The 21,549-nt window shown below is 39.6% G+C and overlaps 1 protein-coding gene across 1 annotated transcript in view; it reads right to left on the bottom strand.

Annotated features, from left to right (window-relative positions):
- Nucleotides 1–21,549, bottom strand: part of LIPC (lipase C, hepatic type) — a 291,231-nt gene that overhangs the window by 105,319 nt on the left and 164,363 nt on the right. The window lies entirely within an intron of this gene.

Raw genomic sequence — 21,549 nt, 5'->3', positions numbered from 1 at the left:
CGGAATTAAGGTAGGAATATTCTGATTGGCTGATGGAATCAGCCAATCAGAATCAAGTTCAATCCGATTGGCTGATCCGATCAGCCAATCAGATTGAGCTCGCATTCTATTGGCTGTTCCGATCAGCCAATAGAATGCAAGCTCAATCTGATTGGCTGATCGGATCAGCCAATCAGATTGAACTTGATTCTGATTGGCTGATTCCATCAGCCAATCAGAATATTCCTACCTTAATTCCGATTGGCTGATAGAATCCTATCAGCCAATCGGAATTCGAGGGACGCCATCTTGGATGACGTCATTTAAAGGAACCGTCATTCGGCTAGTAGGCGTCGGTTGAAGAGGATGTTCCGCGTCGGCTTGGAAGAAGATGGCTCAGCTCCGCTCCAGAAGAAAGAAGATTGAAGATGCGGCTTGATAGAAGACTTCATCCCGATGATGGACTTCCGACTTCGGCCCGATGATGGATTTCTTCAGCCGCCGCTTGGATCCAGACTTCAGCCCGAGGATGGACGTCACTCTTCAGCCCCCCGCTTGGGCTTGGATCAACACTTCCGAGGCTTGGATCAAGACTTCCGAGGACCGTTCGGTGAACCTGGTATGGTGAAGATAAGGTAGGAAGATCTTCAGGGGCTTAGTGTTAGGTTTATTTAAGGGGGGTTTGGGTTAGATTAGGGGTATGTGGGTGGTGGGTTGTAATGTTGGGGGGGTATTGTATGTGTTTTTTTTACAGGCAAAAGAGCTGAATTCTTTGGGGCATGCCCCGCAAAGGGCCCTGTTCAGGGCTGGTAAGGTAAAAGAGCTTTGAACTTTTTAAATTTAGAATAGGGTAGGGCATTTTTTTATTTTGGGGGGCTTTGTTATTTTATTAGGGGGCTTAGAGTAGGTGTAATTAGTTTAAAATTGTTGTAATATTTTTCTAATGTTTGTAAATATTTTTTTATTTTTTGTAACTTAGTTCTTTTTTATTTTTTGTACTTTAGTTAGTTTATTTAATTGTAGTTATTTGTAGGTATTGTATTTAATTAATTTATTGATAGTGTAGTGTTAGGTTTAATTGTAACTTAGGTTAGGATTTATTTTACAGGTAATTTTGTAATTATTTTAACTATTTTAGCTATTAAATAGTTCTTAACTATTTAATAGCTATTGTACCTGGTTAAAATAAATACAAAGTTGCCTGTAAAATAAATATTAATCCTAAAATAGCTATAATATAATTATAATTTATATTGTAGCTATATTAGGGTTTATTTTACAGGTAAGTATTTAGATTTAAATAGGAATAATTTATTTAATAAGAGTTAATTTATTTCGTTAGAGTTAAATTATATTTAACTTAGGGGGGTGTTAGTGTTAGGGTTAGACTTAGCTTTAGGGGTTTATACATTTATTAGAATAGCGGTGAGCTCCAGTCGGCAGATTAGGGGTTAATAATTGAAGTTAGGTGTCGGCGATGTTAGGGAGGGCAGATTAGGGGTTAATACTATTTATTATAGGGTTATTGAGGCGGGAGTGAGGCGGATTAGGGGTTAATAACTTTATTATAATAGCGGTGCGGTCCGCTCGGCAGATTAGGGGTTAATAAGTGTAGGCAGGTGGAGGCGACGTTGTGGGGGGCAGATTAGGGGTTAATAAATATAATATAGGGGTCGGCGGTGTTAGGGGCAGCAGATTAGGGGTACATAGGGATAATGTAAATAGCGGCGGTTTACGGAGCGGCAGATTAGGGGTTAATAATAATATGCAGGGGTCAGCGATAGCAGGGGCGGCAGAATAGGGGTTAATAAGTGTAAGGTTAGGGGTGTTTAGACTCGGGGTACATGTTAGAGTGTTAGGTGCAGACGTAGGAAGTGTTTCCCCATAGCAAACAATGGGGCTGCGTTAGGAGATGAACGCGGCTTTTTTGCAGGTGTTAGGTTTTTTTTCAGCTCAAACAGCCCCATTGTTTTCTATGGGGGAATCGTGCACGAGCACGTTTTTGAAGCTGGCCGCGTCCGTAAGCAACGCTGGTATCGAGAGTTGAAGTTGCGTTAAATATGCTCTACGCTCCTTTTTTGGAGCCTAACGCAGCCATTCTGTGAACTCTCAATACCAGCGGTATTTAAAAGGTGCAGCCAGAAAAAAGCCAGCGTTAGCTACGCACCCCTTTGGCCGCATAACTCTAAATCTAGGCGTAAGCTAGCTGAAAACAGTGACTGCAATGAGAATTTCTAATTGCTCATTTAGCAAAACAAACAAACAAACAAGTAAGCTGTTTGCTGTTTCTTCTTATGTTTAATTTGACAACATTTTTTTGTTACTAAATGAGCGCTGTTTTATATCAATTTAAATGCAAAAACAATCTGGTTGTCAACTCTAAATCTATTACAATATTTTTTTATACTAAATGTAGTTCAGCCTTAAAAGACACATGAGGCTTTTAAATCTAATTTAATTCATTTGGTTATACAGTAGCTTCAAGTTTAATACATTTATACTGCATATATTTCTTATAGATAGGTAAAAATAAATACAACAAAAATAACATCTCCTGTCTAAATGAAATCATGATTGTAATATGCTAGCTTAAATGTGCCTCCTTAAAAAGGGGTTGAGCAATCAAAGAGTGTGGTGCAGATTCCAGGAATCCATTATAAGACATATTGGACAAATAGTGTACTAAATACACCTGTTATAAACTTAAAGTTACAGATGAATGGGATAAGTAAATCTATTCATAACTTTAATTACTAAGAAAGGGAGTCTATGTTTATATATCTCCAGATGTCTTTTAACTCCAGTTTATTTTTAAATGCATATTATTAAACATTGCTTGAGCACAATATATAGTGCTTCTATTTTTGGGCTCCTATTACAAGTTTAAAGTTAGATTTTATATCTCAAGCGACATGGGTTTGCAAAATCCCTCACATTATAGAGTTCTATAGGGTGCACAGTAAAATTGGATATCGCTCAAGTGCTAATCCAATGGTGCACGAGTAGAGTAGTTCTTCATGTTGTGCCAATCTGCCGCTAGCAGGGGGTGTCAATCAACCTGATCGTATAGGATCGGGTGGATTGATGTCTGTAGCCTCAGAGGCAGTGGACCAGTTAAGGAGCAGAGGTCTTAAGACCGCTGCTTCTTAACTGCTGTTTCTGATGAGCCTGAAGGCTCAAACGGAAACAGGGGCATCAGGGACCATTCGGGCCTTGATAAATCGGCCCCATTAAGTGAAGCAATTTTCAACTAAAAATATGCTCTAATTAGTTTGTTAACATTTAATAATATTGAATATCATCATTTGTGGCACTGTTCCCTCTAAGGTGTGCGCGTGTGCTTGTGCACTCCTTTTTTAGAGTGAGCACACACAACATTTTTAAATGGTGATGACTCTGTTCTCCTGAAGGATTGTTGTGCTAATTGTTCTACGCTGTTTTCTGGGGTGACCCACAGTGGCTAGTCTATACATAGACGGGTGCAGAATGTGTACAATTCTAATGTAGGGGAGCCTTTTATTAGTGTAGGTTGAAGGTCCATCCAAATCTTTGAACCACATCCCATTCACTAAAACTGTAAACCACTGTAAACAAAAATGCATTTTCATAAGAATCTTTCAGACTAGGAAGAATTTGCTCTTTGATCATTGTTGCCAGCCCCAAATGTTAAGATTTTATCTTAAGAGACAAAATACCCTATCTAATTCGAAAGTGACATTTGAAAACTGTAAATAACATTCGATAATAGAATTTTTAAGAATATTCGTTCTTATCAACATTCTATTATGTAAATCAAATTTGTACAATAACATTCGTTCTAACATTCGAATTCGAATATAAACACATTCGCCCATCCCTACTGGGTACATAAAAATGTTTAACCTAGAATACGTTTGCTGAGCTTTAAAATGTAACTCTGTTAAATGTAATTATCAGATGAATGGAACTTCTTTGAAAAAGGGACAGCTCTCAGGAAGATACCCTGATATGCTTATGACACAAAGGAGACCCACAGATTAAAGTCAATTACACATTAAAACACCAATGAAAGACACTATCCAGATAGTTAATTACCTCTCACTGTGCCAATACACTGACCTTAGACATCACATCTAACCAATAATCTCAGAGAGACAAACCTTAATGTATGAACTGAAGTATGTAAAATGTGGTAACTTGCATATAGAATAAGTCACATATTTAATATGAAGCTATATGGTATGCCATCTATGAAATAGAAAATTATAAGTATTTTAATGTTATGTAATGTATTGCCAAGATATACAGATATGGGAAATATTGAACTAGCATACTGAACATAAGAAATATATTCTAAAACACTAAAGCCAGATTAAGAATCATATATTATTAATTCAGAATACATATCCATATACATGACACGAAATGTTTAAGGAAAGAAATATACCTATCCATCTACCTATCCCTATCCCTCTATTCATATATCCCTCTATCCCTAGCCCTCTATCCATCTATCCCTATCCCTCTATCCCTATATCTCTATCCCTCTATCTCTATCCCTATCCCTCTATCCCTAGCCCCTATCCCTCTATCCCTCTATAGATATCCCTCTATTCATATCCCTCTATCCCTATCTCTATCCCTCTATCCATATCCCTCTATCTCTTTATCTTTCTGCAGTGCAGGATCCCCCTAACCCTCCAACCTCCTTGATCCCCCCCTCAAACAGCTCTCTAACCCTCCCCCCTCTAACTATTGCTGCCATCTTAGGTACTGGCAGCTGTCTGCCAGTACAACCCCTTTTTAAATTTTTTTTTTTTAATTTTTTCTGTAGTGTAGTGGTCCCACCATCTCACCCCTCCCGTGATCATCATTTGTTCCCCCCTGCACCCCAAACCCCTTTTCTGTAGAGTAACTGCTCCATCCGTCCCTGTTCCTTTTAAAAAATAATTTCTGTAGCGTAGGGCCCTTCCACTCCTCCCTCCGCTGCCTCCCTCCCCCCCAATGCTGAGCTGCCCACCCCCCACCCACCCACACAGAGGCGTAACTAGAAACCACAGGGCCCAGGTGCAAGAATCTAAGAAGGCCCAACCCCACCACCCCTCCCCCCTCCAAAAAAAGGTGAATTTAATACATTTTTTTTTACATTTAACACAGAAAAAAATGTGAATCAGATTACATGTCTACAAAAGGAGGTACCCTGTGCCCACAGTCTGTGAGATGGTCTGACCCCCTATTACTGTATATATATATATATATATATATATATATATATATATATATAGTGACACTATTTAACCCCCCAGTACTGTATATAGTAAGTTAGTGACACAGTCTGTAATCTGCCGATGAGATGGCTGGCCTGACCCTACCTGCTCAGAACTTTATAAAGTGACCACAGTAGTCAGTGACATAGTCCAGCCCCCCGTACTGTATATAGTGGTACTGTATAGTGACACTGTTTATCCACTGCCCCCCCATGCTGTAACAAACACACATACACACACATACATGCATAAATACACACACAGTCACATACATACACACACACACACACACACCATACACACACACATAAACACCAATGGGTAAAACAGAAATACTAACCCCTTTAGTCATGTCACACTTACATGATATCAGTGCAGGCAGTGGTAGGTTAACGTTTTTTATTTAAAAAAAAAATATTATTTTTTTTTAAAGCTGGGCCCCCACCCTCAGGGGCCCAGTCACACCTGCAACCTCTGCACCCCCTGTAGTTTCGCCCCTGCACCCACACCTCCTGCCAGCACCAGCAGAAGATCATTACAGATGTGACACACACAGTGTCACCATCTGTAACGATCAGGCATCTGCACACATATGGAGGCGGAGCAACGATCACGCTCTGGCTCCATATGTGACAGATGCCTGGAGCTTCAGGAGCTCCAGCTCTCGGCTGTAACTTAACAGCTGAGAGTGCTGGAGCTTCCTGAAGCTATCTTGTGTCTGTGGATAAGGCCAGGTATGTTTGTCCTCGCGCATGACTACTACTGCGCATGACTGCATATGACAAACATACTTGGCCTTTTATAAATATAGGATATATATATAATAATTAGCCGGTGGCCCAGCACTCCTTCCAATCAGGTGTAATCTCCGCCTGGGTGCTATCCTCGTAGAGACTATGTAGAACTGTATTGATAAAGGAGGGCACTCACAGGACTTCTTTTTGGATCAAACAACAGTGCAAATTTATTTCCAAATGTGTTAAAACATTAAATTGAATGTCGACGTTTCTATCCCATTATGGGCCTTCTTCAAGACAAATATGATTAGTGCAATGCAGCGTGCATTCACTCACGACAGCGTACAAGCCAAACTCCCAAAAGAGCAGCGATATTGGTGATTGTTAGGAGTTTGGCTTGTACGCCGTAGTGAGTGGATTGAGAGACTATGCAGTTCCCAATCCCCAATTACTCATGTTATATCTTTAATTTATAATCTTCTGATTACACCTCAGGCGGATTACCGGCCACCCAACTCTAGATCATGGGAAAAAGAGTTACTATTCATAATGTCTAACAAAGAATGGAAATCAATTTACATTAATACTCACAAATCATCACAATTGGTCAAATTACTAGAAACTAATACTAAAATATTAACCAGATGGTATTTAACCCCACAAAAATTAAAATATATATTTCCAAATTCATCCAATCATTGCTGGAGACTCTGTTTAGAAGAAGGCTCCATGTTTCACGTTTGGTGGACCTGCCCCAAGGTTCAACCCTTTTTGGAATCAATTGTGACAAATATAAGAGACGCTCTGGGGACTCTAACACCACTAGATCCCTTAATTTTCCTCTTCCATATATACCCAAAACCTCAATCTAAGATTCATACAAAACTTTTCTAGGTGATGGTATGCAGCGCAAACCAATTAATTCCACGAATGTGGAAAAAGAGTAAATCCCCCTCTTTATCCATGTGGATTCAAGAACTACAAACTAACCTCAAGTTAGAAAGATGTCATTATTTAATATCTGTCAGGGTGCCAGGAATCAGACTGAGACAAGAAGTGCAAAAATAATCACACCTTTATTAATAACAAAAAATAATAAAAAGTCCACAAGTCAAATAACAAGCCAGGAGTCAAAACCAGAGCTGGTAGTCAGACGAGCCGAGTCAGGAGCCAAAGCGAATAGTCAGACGAGCCAGAATCAGGAATAAGGAAAACAGCAGAGTCAGGAACAAGCCAGGGATCAGGAACCAGGAAGGACATCAGACAACCAGGTAATACACAGGATCTCTCACAAACAGGTCTGAGACAATGCAAAGGCAAAGCATACTGAACAGAGGCCCTTTAAATAATAAGTGATGACATCACAATTCTGAGACTGCATCCTGTCTCACACAGATGATGCACACCAGTCTGGCCATAAAAGGAAGTGCAGGAAATGGGCAGCATCCCCCACAATACGCCATAGTCAGCAAGAGAGGTGAGTAAAATGGCTGCCAGAAGCACATGGTAAACAAAACAGGGAAGAAACCCTGACAGTACCCTCTCCTCAACGACCCCTTCCCCGCGGGAGGACAAAAGGCTTATTAGGGAAACGGCCATGGAAGACCAGAGGAGGGCAAAAGCATGAACATCAGGAGGGAACCCAAGAACGCTCCTCTGGACCGTAGCCCCTCCAGTGAACCAAATACTGTACACGGCCCCTGGACATACGAGAGTCAATAATGCTGCTGACCTCATACTCCTCATGGTTGTCAACAAAGATAGGACGGGGACGAGGTAACACAGTGGTAAACCAATTACAAACCAATGGTTTCAAGAGGGAGACATGAAAAACATTGGAGATGCGCATTGCAGGAGGAAGGTCAAGAGCTTAGGCCACAAGATTGATCCGTCGGAGTATTCGAAAAGGACCAACATAATGGGGAGCCAGTTTGTTGGAAGGCACACGAAGGTTCAAGTTGTGGGAGAACAGCCGAACTCTCTCACCAACCTGGTAGGAAGGTGCGGGCAGACGTCTACGATCAGCCTGGAACATTTGGCGCTGCATAGAACGATGAAGGCAATCCTGAATCTGCACCCACGTGGAACAGAGTTGCCGGAGATGCTCCTCCAAAGCCGGAATACCATGAGACATGAATGAATCGGGCAACAAGGATGGTTGAAACCCATAATTCGCCATGAACGGGGATAACTTGGAGGAAGCATTAATAGCACTATTACGAGCAAACTCTGCCCAAGGTAACAGTTCAGACCAATTATTGTGGTGATCTGAGACATAGCAACGGAGGAACTGTTCCAGAGCTTGGTTAGACCGTTCCGCAGCCCCATTGGATTGAGGGTGATATGCCGAGGAGAAGGAAAGCTGGATCCTCATTTGAGCACAAAAGGAACGCCAAAATCTGGAGACAAACTGGCTACCCCAGTCCGACACTCTCTCCTTGGGTAACCAATGTAAATGGAAGACCTCCCGGGCAAAAATTGAAGCAAGCTCCTGAGCAGTAGGCAACTTCATCAAGGAAATGCAATGTGACATTTTAGAAAAATGGTCAACCACCATAAGGATAACAGTATTGCCATTGGAAACAGGGAGCTCGACATTGAAGTCCATGGAAATATGTGTCCAAGGACGCTCACCATTAGCAATAGGTTGAAGAAGACCCACAGGAAGATGTCGAGGAGTTTTATTCTGTGCACAAACTGAGAAGGAGGCAACATACGCAGCAACATCAGAAGGAAGACCTGGCCACCAGAATTGTCGAGTGACAGACCAAATCATTTGGTTCCTGCCTGGGTGACCTGCGGCTTTAGGATAGTGGCAGTGTGTAAAAGTTTAGTTAGAAGATTCTCAGGAACAAAACACTTACCACTAGGTTTTTCAGGAGGTGCATTGGTTTGTGCAGCCAGGATCTCCTCCCCCAAGGGAGAAGTCAAATTATTATGTATGGCAGCTAAAATATGGTCAGGAGGTATAACAGGAGTAGGTACAGACTCCTCCTTGGAAAGAGAGAGGGCATCAGCCCTAACATTCTTACTACCAGGCAGGTAGGAGACCACATAATTAAACCAAGACAAAAATAGCGCCCATCTGGCCTGTCGGGGTGACAAACGTTTTGCTTCAGATAGATAAGTTAAATTCTTGTGGTCAGTAAGAATGAGAACTGGCACGCTAGTACCCTCGAGAAGATGCCTCCATTCCTGAAGTGCCAAAATTATGGCTAGTAATTCCCTGTCACCACTTTCATCACTGCACTCTGCTGGAGACAATTTCTTAGAGAAGAAACCACACGGATGCAAGGGACCGTCAGGCGTAGGACGTTGAGACAAGAGGGCACCTACTCCAGTCTCAGACGCATCGACCTTAAGAACGAAAGGCAGGACAGGGTTAGGATGAGCCAGAACTGGAGCAGCAGCAAAGGCAGTCTTAAGACTATCAAAGGCCTTAATGGCAGTAGGTGACCAATGGAGTGGATCATGTCTGTGATAGGTTTGACCAAGGAAGAAAAGTTTTTAATAAACTTTCTATAGTAATTGGCGAACCCCAAAAAACGTTGAATAGACCGAAGACCAACTGGGCGAAGCCACCGCAGAATTGCAGATAACTTGCCAGGATTCACGGAGAACCCTGAAACCGAGATAACATAACCTAGGAAGGTTACTTGAGTCTGATGGAACTCACATTTCTCGAGTTTACAAAACAGGCCGTTCTCACGTAGTCTCTGCAGAACCCGTGTAACATCAGAACGATGAGCCTCAGGTGTGTCTGAGTGTATGAGGATGTCTTCTAAGTACACCACAACACACTGTTGCAACATATCTCATAGGACATCATTAATAAATTCCTGGAAAACAGCAGGAGCATTACATAGGCCAAAGGGCATTACAAGATACTCATAATGCCTGCTCCTGGTGTTAAATGCTGTTTTCCATTCATGGCCCTCCTTGATCCTAACGAGATTGTACTCTCCTCTCAAATCAAGTTTAGTAAAGACCATAGCTCCCTTGAGGCGGTCAAAGAGTTCCATAAAGAGCAGAATAGGGTAAGCATTCTTAATGGTAAGATGATTAAGACCCCTATAATCGATGCATAGTCTTAACTCGCCATCTTTTTTCTTCACAAAGAAGAAGCCAGCCCCTGCAGGAGAGTAGGATTTGCGGATGATCCCCCGTGACAGAGCATCGGCAACATACTCTTCCATAGCACAATTCTCTGCAACAGACAGAGGGTAAACCCGGCCCTGAGGAGGAATGGCTCTGGGTTGCAGGTCTATGGCACAATCGTAAGACCAGTAAGAAGGCAACATACTGGCATGCACCTTGTCAAAAACATCTAGGAACTTTCGGTACTCCTCTGGCAATTGAGATACTGAAGAAGTGCACAAGACTTTAACTGGTTTCCGAAGACAAGTGGAAAAACATTGCGGGGACCAGGACAAAATTTCGGACCTGCGCCAGTCGAGACTGGGATTGTGCTTTTGGAGCTAGGGATAACCCAGAACAACTGGAAAATGTGGAAAGTTTATCACCTGGAACTGGAGGGTTTAAAAATGGAAAGCCCCAACAGCCATGGACAACGGAGCAGTTTCGTGAGTAACGAGTGTGGGCTGAAGGGGCCTGCCATCAATGGCCTCAATAGCAAGCGGAACGGACCAAGTCAAAACAGGAATGGAGTGCTTTGATACAAAAGCACTGTCAATGAAATAGCCTGCAGCACCGGAGTCAACAAGAGCCTGGGTGACTATGGAGGAGTCCACCCAGGAAAGGAGAACCGTGACCAAAGGTTTCTCCTTAAGCGGTTCCAGGGACGAGGATAAACCACCCAAGGTCTGCCCCCGACAGGACCTTAGGTGTGAGCATTTCCCAGCCGTGTAGGACAAGACTTCAAAAGGTGGCCCTGTAACCCACAATAGAGGCAGAGCCCCTCCCTCCTCCTAAAGGCCCTCTCCGCTGTGGAGAGATGCGTGAATCCCAACTGCATCGGCTCAGCAGTACCTGGTGACTCGGGACCAGGAGGCATGGGAGGAGAGGGAGGCATGGGTGGGAACAAACACGTAGGAGACAACGGAACAGGAGGCTTCCGCAAGCGCTCCTTGAAAGAGGGCCTCTCTCTGAGTCTGATGTCAATTAGGATAAAAAAAGACACCAATGCCTTGAGATCCTCTGGTAAATCTCTGGCAGCAACTTCGTCTTTAATCGCATCAGAGAGCCCATGAAAAAAGGCGGCAACAAGGGCTTCATTGTTCCAACCAACCTCTGCGGCAAGCATACGGAACTCAATAGCATACTGAGCAACAGATCTTGTACCTTGCTGAATGGACATGAGTCGTTTAGCAGCAGAGGAGGAGCGAGTCGGAAAATCAAAAACCCTTCGAAAGGAGGCCACAAATTCAGGGTAATTTGAAATCACAGATTTATTAGTCTCCCACAAGGGATTAGCCCAGGCAAGAGCTGCGTCAGAGAGTAACGGGATGAGAAATCCCACCTTAGCTCTGTCAGAGGGAAACGCCTGAGGTAACATCTCAAAGTAAATGCCCACCTGGTTCAAAACCCTCTGCACTGAATAGGATCGCCTCCATATCGCTGAGGTAGAGGTGCAGAACTGGACATGCTCCTGGTAGGACTAGATGCAGCAGCAGAAACAGGAGCAGCCATAACTTGTGGGACACTTTGGTCCAAATGTGCAGTGCGAGTCAGCAGGGTTTGTAGGGCTAGTGCAAATTGATCCAAGCGGTGATCCTGTTCATCCATCCTGGAAATGATGGCAGGTAAAGGTGGATTATTAGCACCATCAGGATTCATGACCTTTGCGTAATGTCAGGGTGCAAGGAATCAGACTGAGACGAGAAGTGCAAAAATAATCACACCTTTTTTAGTAACAAAAAAATAATAATAAAAAGTCTACAAGTCAAATAACAAGCCAGGAGTCAAAACCAGAGCTGGTAGTCAGACGAGCCAAGTCAGGAGCAAAGCGAATAGTCAGACGAGCCGGAATCAGGAACAAGGAAAACAGCAGTGTCAGGAACAAGCCAGGGATCAGGAACCAGGAAGGACGTCAGGCAGCCAGGTAATACACAGGAACTCTCACAAACAGGTCTGAGACAATTCAAAGGCAAAGCATACTTAACAGAGGCCCTTTAAATAATAAGTGATGACATCACAATTCTGAGACTGCATCCTGTCTCACACAGATGATGCACACCAGTCTGGCCATAAAAGGAAGTGCAGGAAATGAGCAGCATCCCCCACAATGCACCATAGTTAGCAAGAGAGGTGAGTAAAATTGCTGCCAGCAGCACATGGCAAACAAAACAGGGAAAAAAACCCTGACAATATCTGACACTTTAGATAAATACCATGATATGATGTTTCTTTGGGAAACTAGGCCCAATCAATAATTAAGATTCCCATTAGATACTCAACTAGTCGGTATATCCATTTATTTGAAGGAAGGCATCTATGATAATAGTCTGATAAAATGCAGTGAAAGTTAAAGGGATACTAAACCCAAATTTTTTCTTTCCTGGTTCAGATGGAGCATGCAATTTTAAGCATTTTCCTAATTTACTCCTATTATCAAATTTTCTTTGTTCTTTTGCGATATTTATTTGAAAATGCAGGAAAGTAAGGTTAGGGGCCGGCCCATTTTTGGTTCAGCACCTGGGTAGAGCTTGCTGATTGGTTTTCTACATTTAGCCACCAATCAGCAAGCGCTACCCAGGCTCTGAACCAAAAATGGTTGGACTCTGAAGCTTACATTTCTGCTTTTTCAAATAAAGATTGCAAGAGAACGAAAAAAATTAATAGGAGTGAATTAGAAAATTGCTTAAAATTGCATACTCTGAATCATGAAAGAAAAAAATGTATGTTTAGTATCCTTTTAATGTATACTCAAGATATTTGTGTTTGGACAAATGGTTGGACTCTGAAGCTTACATTTCTGCTTTTTCAAATAAAGATAGCAAGAGAACGAAAAAAATTAATAGGCGTGAATTATAAAATTGCTTAAAATTGCATACTCTGAATCATGAAAGAAAAAAATGTGTGTTTAGTATCCTTTTAATGTATACTCAAGATATTTGTGTTTTTTTTTATTTTTCTTTTGATGTTTCAAAAACTGTTTGTTTGTTCGTCAAGTCAGAAAGCACTTATTAAGTAAGTCTAATAATCCAAATGAACTGTGGACTAATTCCTAAGTTCAAGAACTATAATATCTATTTGTGCCAATTAATTTTGCAGAATCTGAACCAAACAACAAGACAAGAAGGACTATATAGAATCATATAGTAAAAACACAGTCTATGTCTTTATATCGAAGCAGATCCAATATAGCACAATCAAAAAAAGAGAGCTTACAGCAAACACTTATAGTGTTCAGTAGACCCAGGATATAAAACAGACTTTCAAAGTATATAGTGGACTTTTTACCCGCTTACTCACTGTTTTGCCTCTAGCATATCTGCGACTGCCCCCATGCCTTCTCGGTTCCAACTGGGGTTACACGGATATTCACAATCCTATCAGCTCATTGCAGCACAATGTACAAACCATACATACCCGCTAGTAGCAAACTAGTCTACGCTCTGGGACAGAAGATACACTATGGAGATGCTGGTACAACAAGGCTCTGATCTTTTGCACTTGTTCCCTATAGCAACTGCTAGTAAAAGCCTTTCTTTCAGTGCTGGTAATGCCCAGTTACAAATTTTCCACAAGCTCCTCCTTGCTTGTAACAATAATCCAAAAATGAAAGGTAAAACCAGGCTCCAAAAGTAAGATAAAGATGATTTATTATTCAATCTTAAAACATAACAGAACAGAACAAGCTTGGTCTGACGAGTTTCGGCTGCACAAGTTTGTCGTAATCATAGACCTTAACGAACTGCAGTTCACCTGTGGCTTAAATAGCCCTCGGTTGCCATGGGACACCCTCAGAGTTCCTCCTTACAATCTGTTACATACTTGACAACAAACATATAATGGAGAGCCCAAAGTTTCAGATAGAATAAAATCTTAACAAGCTTTTTCAAAAATCAACCTTAAAGTATCCATATATTTTATACTATTGTTTCATTTCTAGCTTAGTCATATTCACAAGCATTTATTTTTTTAGCAACGTTTTAGATATATACATAGTATTTAGGGATGGGTGAATGTGTAAATTTCTGAATTCGAATGTTAGAACGAATGTTATTACCGAAATTTGATTCACAAATCCGAATGTTGATACGAATGAATATTCTTAAAAATTCTATAATCGAATGCTATTTACAGTTTTCGAATGTCACTTTCAAATTCGAATGTTTATAATTATATCGAATGTCCACATTCGAAATTTCGAATTTAACATTCTATTTAACAAATACTATTCAGAAGTTGGGAATCTAGTAAATTGATATATAATAGATACAAATATATCAATTTGAATGTTTCTATTTCAATCGAATATTGCATAATTTGAATATTACATTTAAATAAAGAATTAGAAATACTATTACAAATATATAAATTCAAATTTTTCTAAACTAATATTTTCGAATGTAATCGTAAAATTAGAAACCAAACATTCAAAAATCGAATGTTAAAATGTTATGTAAACATTCGAAATTAGATTCGAACGAGCGAATGTGTTAAAATTCGTTTCATATTTCGAATGTTGCAAAACATTCGCCCATCCCTAATAGTAGGCTATATCACTGCTTATTTAAAAACCAGCCAAACGTTATAATTGCCATTTTACTAGTGCTGTTTCTTCAGCCCTAGCCAAACATTTTATTGAAGATCATACACAAAATGTAAATACTTTTTGTTGGAATGCTATATAAATAGTGAATAGAGTAATACGAGGGGGAGATAGGTTAAATATACTAAAAAGACAAGAGGTACAGTATATTGGATATTTAAATTGAAAACGCAAATATTGAAAGGTTACAATTCAGAGTTTGATGTAATAAATTATTGGGAGTAAGTTTTGTCTAATGATATAAATCCAATAGATTAGAACTATTTGAAGATTAGACACAGTACATAGTATACCCAGAATCATATACAGTACAGCAGGATATGGATAGCGCTGCGGAATCTGTTGGCGCTCTACAAATAACCGATAATAATAATATATGCCAGTGCCTCTTAACTCTGTAAGGCATACAGTAATTAAGCCTACTATATACATATATTTAAATTGCTGAAATAATGAATGCCTTTAAAAGAGGGTAAATCCTCATAATTTATAAGATATGAGATATAATGAAAGTTGGGTAATGATACAAACCAATTCAATCTAATTTATAAAGGAAAAAACGACACTAGTAAAATGGCAATAATGATGTTTGGCTGGTTTTGAAATAAGCAGTGATATAGGCTACTATTTATATATCTTAAATGTTGCTAACAAAAAGCTTGTGAATATGACTAAGCTAGAAATGAGATAATAGTATAAAATGTATGGATACTTTAAGGTTGATTTTTGAAAAGCTTGTAAAGATACTATGTGAAACTTTGTGATCTCCATTATATGTATATTGTCAAGTATGTAACAGATTCTAAGGAGTTAACTGAGCTCTGAGGGTGTCCCATGGCAATCGAGGGCTATTTAAGCCACAGGTGAGCAGCAGTTGGTAATGAAATTGCATGAAAATTTAAAATATGAATTTACTGGGTATCTATCTAATATATATATATATATATATATATATATATATATATATATATATATATATATATATATATATTATGAGTGTAAGTGTACTTTGCAATGTATTTTTGATGTGTTTTGTGAAACAGTTAAACAGAGCTCTGAGGACGCACTATACCAACAAGCGTTAACTTCATTGTGCTCAAGTGATCGTGTTTACTTTCAACTTGTAATACAAGCAAAAAACCTGACGCATTAAAACACCCATGATAAACCCCTTTTTGCTTTCGCGTAATTGTTGGCGCGTCACTCGTAATCTGGCCCATAGCATTTAGTTTATACTGAAGAATAGTTTTATTGTGCAACTGCTAATGGTGTAGGGCAGTTCAATCTGGTTGGTTTGATTGTGTTTAATAGGTGCCAAAGAACATAATAATTCTTTTGTACCAGTCTGTCATTTTGGTAGAATATTTTATGCAACCAATGGCAAACTGAAAGTATATTTTCAAACTCTGAGTGGTCTAATGTTATGTATTATTCATTCTATACAGATAATATGGGATTATAACACTATGATTTCCTTTCCTGGTAGGCAAGCAATATATATCCTTGCACTGAATCCTATACATGAATGATGTCTTGAAGGCATGGACAATTAAAAGGATAGCTTAACATGAGAAGATATACAAATAAACGTTTTCAAGGTATATTATATTACTATTTTCTTATAGACTTTGATATGCATTACGTATTTTTCCATACATTGCTGTTTCCATATATTTCTTGCAGTAGATTATTATAGAAAATATCTGATGCTATTTGTTAGAGACAGGATTTCCTATTTCATCCAGGAAATGTTTTTATTTTTGTATTTCCTTCAGACAATAAATGTTTTAGGTTGCCAGCAATCTCTCCTTAGGTATCAAACCTTTGTTCTTAAACTTTAGATATAAATATCCCAGCATACTGAGACACTTAGCAGCTTAATGTGGAAAGCTCTTGGGGCCTCACATTTAAAGTATGTTTCTGCTATTACAATTAGAGTGAAGTTCATAAATATCCTCTATGCTTTTGCCTTTTTCCTGTCACTCTACAAGTATGATGAACATTTCCTGACTATTTTGCTTATACAATACTTCCTTTCATTGTACATGCAGTCATCCCAACCTGCAAAAACTAATGTCAGGGAGGTGGCTTCACCCGCTACTGCACTGCCCCCCCCCCCCCCTCCGAGTTATATATTGGACACCTTGAAACCCTAAATAAGATAGAGTTATATCATTGAAGTAGCTTCCCACTAAAGTCACATTAAAAAAAAAAAAAAAGTAGCATTATTGCACACATACAATAAACCGATTTTCCACTGATTGTACACTTGTTGAATGCTTAAATATTTTAGAATACGAAGTTTAATTACGTGCAGTAAATAAGGTAGTATTTGTGTTTTATTTTATTAAAATCAGTGGGGGCTTTTTGGTTACTGATGCATGCTTTGAGGGTTCTATAACGTCCCAGCAGCTAAAGGCATTCCTTAAAGAAACACTTTTCCGGATTTGGGCTACATTGGATCATGGGACTTGGAGTTTCAGGGAGATTGCATTCCATTTGCTGGCATCAGGGAGCCGCTATTACAATGAGGGAGACTCCCTGAACTTCAGGGAGAGTTGGGATGTCTGTATATGAGATATACTTTATATTAATCTAATATACTACAACTGTTATGAGAGGAGAAACTACCATTTATGTAGTAAGTTATGAATGTGGAATACTTAAATACTCTGAAGCAGGTATAACATGTCATTAGAAACATGTTAAGGGAAAAACAATTTTACATTTCACTGTCCCTTTAAGCTTTGAAATGGATAATCCTTGTCACACAACATTAAATGCTGCTACAAGTCCCAATGTCACAGAAGTATTTCATTTGTCTCAGGATTTAAAAAGTACCTCAACAGAATGCAAGAAAACAATAGCCAGCCCTAGTTTATCATCCCAAATCCCAGCTCAGCACCCAAACTAATTCAGTGGAACATATAATATATTCTAAACTATATAAAAATAACTAAAAGAGACTTTGCAAAGTCCTTTCTGTGAAAGAATTAAAACTTAAACATGTAAAATACACAAATAAGTAGCTAGTTATGCATCAGGCTTCAGCACAGGATTAGTTAGATAGGCCTCATTTTATTTTGTGCTTGTCTCGATCAACACCTTTGTCCTATCTACAGGGCTGTAGCATAAACAACTTAAAGGGACACCTTGTAATTACAAGACATTTCTGTTATGTTGCTATAGAATAACATATCACAAAATCTAAATTTGTTTTTTTTTTAAACAAATTAACATATTTTTTTCCTGTTTTTCAATAATCAAACTCCATTTAACATTTGTCTTATCTGGGCTTTGGTTCACAGACAACAAGGTTAGCCACAGTCATAATGTTAGTATTAAATGCATTGCTTTGCAGTTGTTATCAGTCAAAACCGATTAGGGTAAGATATGTAGCGATGTTAGCCTTGATAAATTAGCATTTTCAGAGTTATTATTATTATCGGTTATTTGTAGAGCGCCAACAGATTCTGCAGCGCTAAGTTAAACAACATAAAAAGGGGCAAAATAAATATTGAAAGTATATTGCAAACATGATTCATTACACATAACTAAAAATGTTATAAAATAATCTCAAGGTGTTTACTGTCCCTTTATTATTTTTTTTCTTTGTTGCAACTAAAAGAGTACGTTATACATATATTTTAAACTGATATTCATATGTTTATTATTTTTTTGTTCTTATGCTTGTTGGGCATGTCACTGTCCACCTTAGAGTTTTCCTTATCAGCCAATTAGCTTCTATCCTAAAGACCAGTTGTGCACTTCCTTTTAGTTTCAAAATCAAAATATGCAGCTATAAAGGGACTTTAAACACTAACGGCTAGATTTAGAGTTTGGCGGCCAAAGGGGTGCGTTAGCTAAGTGTGCTTTTTTTCCCCCGCACCTTTTAAATACCGCTGGTATTTAGAGTTCACAGAATGGCTGGGTTTTCAGTGCGTTAGGCTCCAAAAAGGGAGCGTAGAGCATAATTTAACGCCACTGCAACTCTAGATACCAGCGGTGCTTACGGACGCGGCCAGCTTAAAAAAAGTGCTCGTGCACGATTCCCCCATAGAAAACAATGGGGCCATTTGAGCTGAAAAAAAACCTAACACCTGCAAAAAAGCAGCGTTCAGCTCCTAACGCAGCCCCATTGTTTCCTATGGGGAAACACTTCCTACGTCTGCACCTAACACCCTAACATGAACCCAGAGTCTAAACACCCCTAACCTTACACTTATTAACCCCTAATCTGCCGTCCCCGCTATCGCTGACACCTGCATATTTTTTTTAACCCCTAATCTGCCGCTCCGTAAACCGCCGCTACCTACATTATCCCTATGTACCCCTAACCTGCTGCCCCTAACACTGCCGACCCCTATATTATATTTATTAACCCCTAATCTGCCCCCCTCAACGTCGCCTCCACCTGCCTCCACTTATTAACCCCTAATCTGCCGAGCGGACCGCACCGCTACTATAATAAAGTTATTAACCCCTAATCCGCCTCACTCCCGCCTCAATAACCCTATAATAAATAGTATTAACCCCTAATCTGCCCTCCCTAACATCGCCGACACCTAACTTCAATTATTAACCCCTAATCTGCTGACCGAATCTCGCCGCTACTGTAATAAATGGATTAACCCCTAAAGCTAAGTCTAACCCTAACCCTAACACCCCCCTAAGATAAATATAATTTAAATCTAACGAAATAAATTAACTCTTATTAAATAAATTATTCCTATTTAAAGCTAACTACTTACCTGTAAAATAAACCCTAATATAGCTACAATATAAATTATAATTATATTATAGCTATTTCAGGATTTGTATTTATTTTACAGGTAACTTTGTATTTATTTTAACCAGGTACAATAGCTATTAAATAGTTAATAACTATTTAATAGCTACCTAGTTAAAATAATTACAAAATTACCTGTAAAATAAATCCTAACCTAAGTTACAATTAAACCTAACACTACACTATCAATAAATAAATTAAATAAACTACCTACAATTATCTACAATTAAACCTAACACTACACTATCAATAAATAAATTAAATACAATTCCTACAAATAAATACAATTAAATAAACTAACTAAAGTACAAAAAATAAAAAAGAACTAAGTTACAAAAAATTAAAAAATATTTACAAACATTAGAAAAAAATTACAACAATTTTAAACTAATTAAACCTACTCTAAGCCCCCTAATAAAATAACAAAGACCCCCAAAATAAAAAAATTCCCTACCCTATTCTAAATTACAAAATTTCAAAGCTCTTTTACCTTACCAGCCCTGAAAAGGGCCATTTGCGGGGCATGCCCCAAAGAATTAAGCTCTTTTGCCTGTAAAAAAAAACATACAATACCCCCCCCCCAACATTACAACCCACCACCCACATACCCCTAATCTAACCCAAACCCCCCTTAAATAAACCTAACACTAAGCCCCTGAAGATCTTCCTACCTTGTCTTCACCATGCCAGGTATCACCGATCGTTCCAGGCTCCAAAATCTTCATCCAAGCCCAAGCGGGGGCTAGACATCCATCATCTGACGGCTGAAGAAGTCCAGAAGAGGGTCCAAAGTCTTCATCCTATCCGGGAAGAAGTGTAGATCCGGACCGGCAACCATCTTCTTCCAAGCGGCATCTTCTATCTTCATCCGATGAGGACCGGCTCCATCTTGAAGACCTCCACCGCGGACCCATCTTCTTCTTCTGACGACTTCCCGACGAATGACGGTTCCTTTAAGTGACGTCATCTAAGATGGCGTCCCTCGAATTCCGATTGGCTGATAGGATTCTATCAGCCAATTGGAATTAAGGTAGGAAAATTCTGATTGGCTGATGGAATCAGCCAATCAGAATCAAGTTCAATCCGATTGGCTGATTCAATCAGCCAATCAGATTGAGCTCGCATTCTATTGGCTGTTCCGATCAGCCAATAGAATGCGAGCTCAATCTGATTGTTAGGGTTAGAATTAGCTTAAGGGGTTAAACAATTTATTAAAGTAGCGGTGAGCTCCGATCGGCAGATTAGGGGTTAATACTTGAAGTTAGCTGTCGGCGATGTTAGGGAGGGCAGATTAGGGGTTAATACTATTTATTATAGGGTTATTGAGGTGGGAGTGAGGCGGATTAGGGCTTAATACATTTATTATATTAGCGGTGAGCTCCGGTCGGCAGATTAGGGGTTAATAATTGTAGGTAGCTGGCGGCGACGTTGTGGGGGGCAGATTAGGGGTTAATAAATATAATATAGGGGTCGGCGGTGTTAGGGGCAGCAGATTAGGGGTACATAGGGATAACGTAGTTGGCGGCGGTATACGGAGCGGCAGATTAGGGGTTAAAAAATTTAAATATAGTGGCGGCGATGTGGGGGGACCTCGGTTTAGGGGGTACATAGGTAGTTTATGGGTGTTAGTGTACTTTAGAGCACAGTAGTTAAGAGCTTTATGAACCAGAAAGCTCTTAACTACTGACTTTTTTCTGCGGCTGGAGTTTTGTCGTTAGAGTTCTAACGCTCACTTCAGACACGACTCTAAATACCAGCATTAGAAAGATCCCATTGAAAAGATAGGATACGCAATTGACGTAAGGGGATCTGCTGTATGGAAAAGTCGCGGCTGAAAAGTGAGCGTTAGACCCTTTAATGACTGGCTCCAAATACCAGAGGGCGGTAAAAACCAGCGTTAGGAGCCTCTAACGCTGGTTTTGACGGCTACCGCCCAACTCTAAATCTAGGCCTAAATAATTGATTGCTTGATTGGTGTATTCAGAGCAAAGATTAGCCTGAGAATAATTTGTACTTGTATTTTTAAAAAATATTACTTTTTTAAATATTGAAAAATTAGGG

The sequence above is a fragment of the Bombina bombina genome, chromosome 6, assembly GCF_027579735.1.
Source record: "Bombina bombina isolate aBomBom1 chromosome 6, aBomBom1.pri, whole genome shotgun sequence".
NCBI lineage: Eukaryota > Metazoa > Chordata > Amphibia > Anura > Bombinatoridae > Bombina > Bombina bombina.
This window is presented reverse-complemented; position numbering and strand designations above follow the sequence as displayed.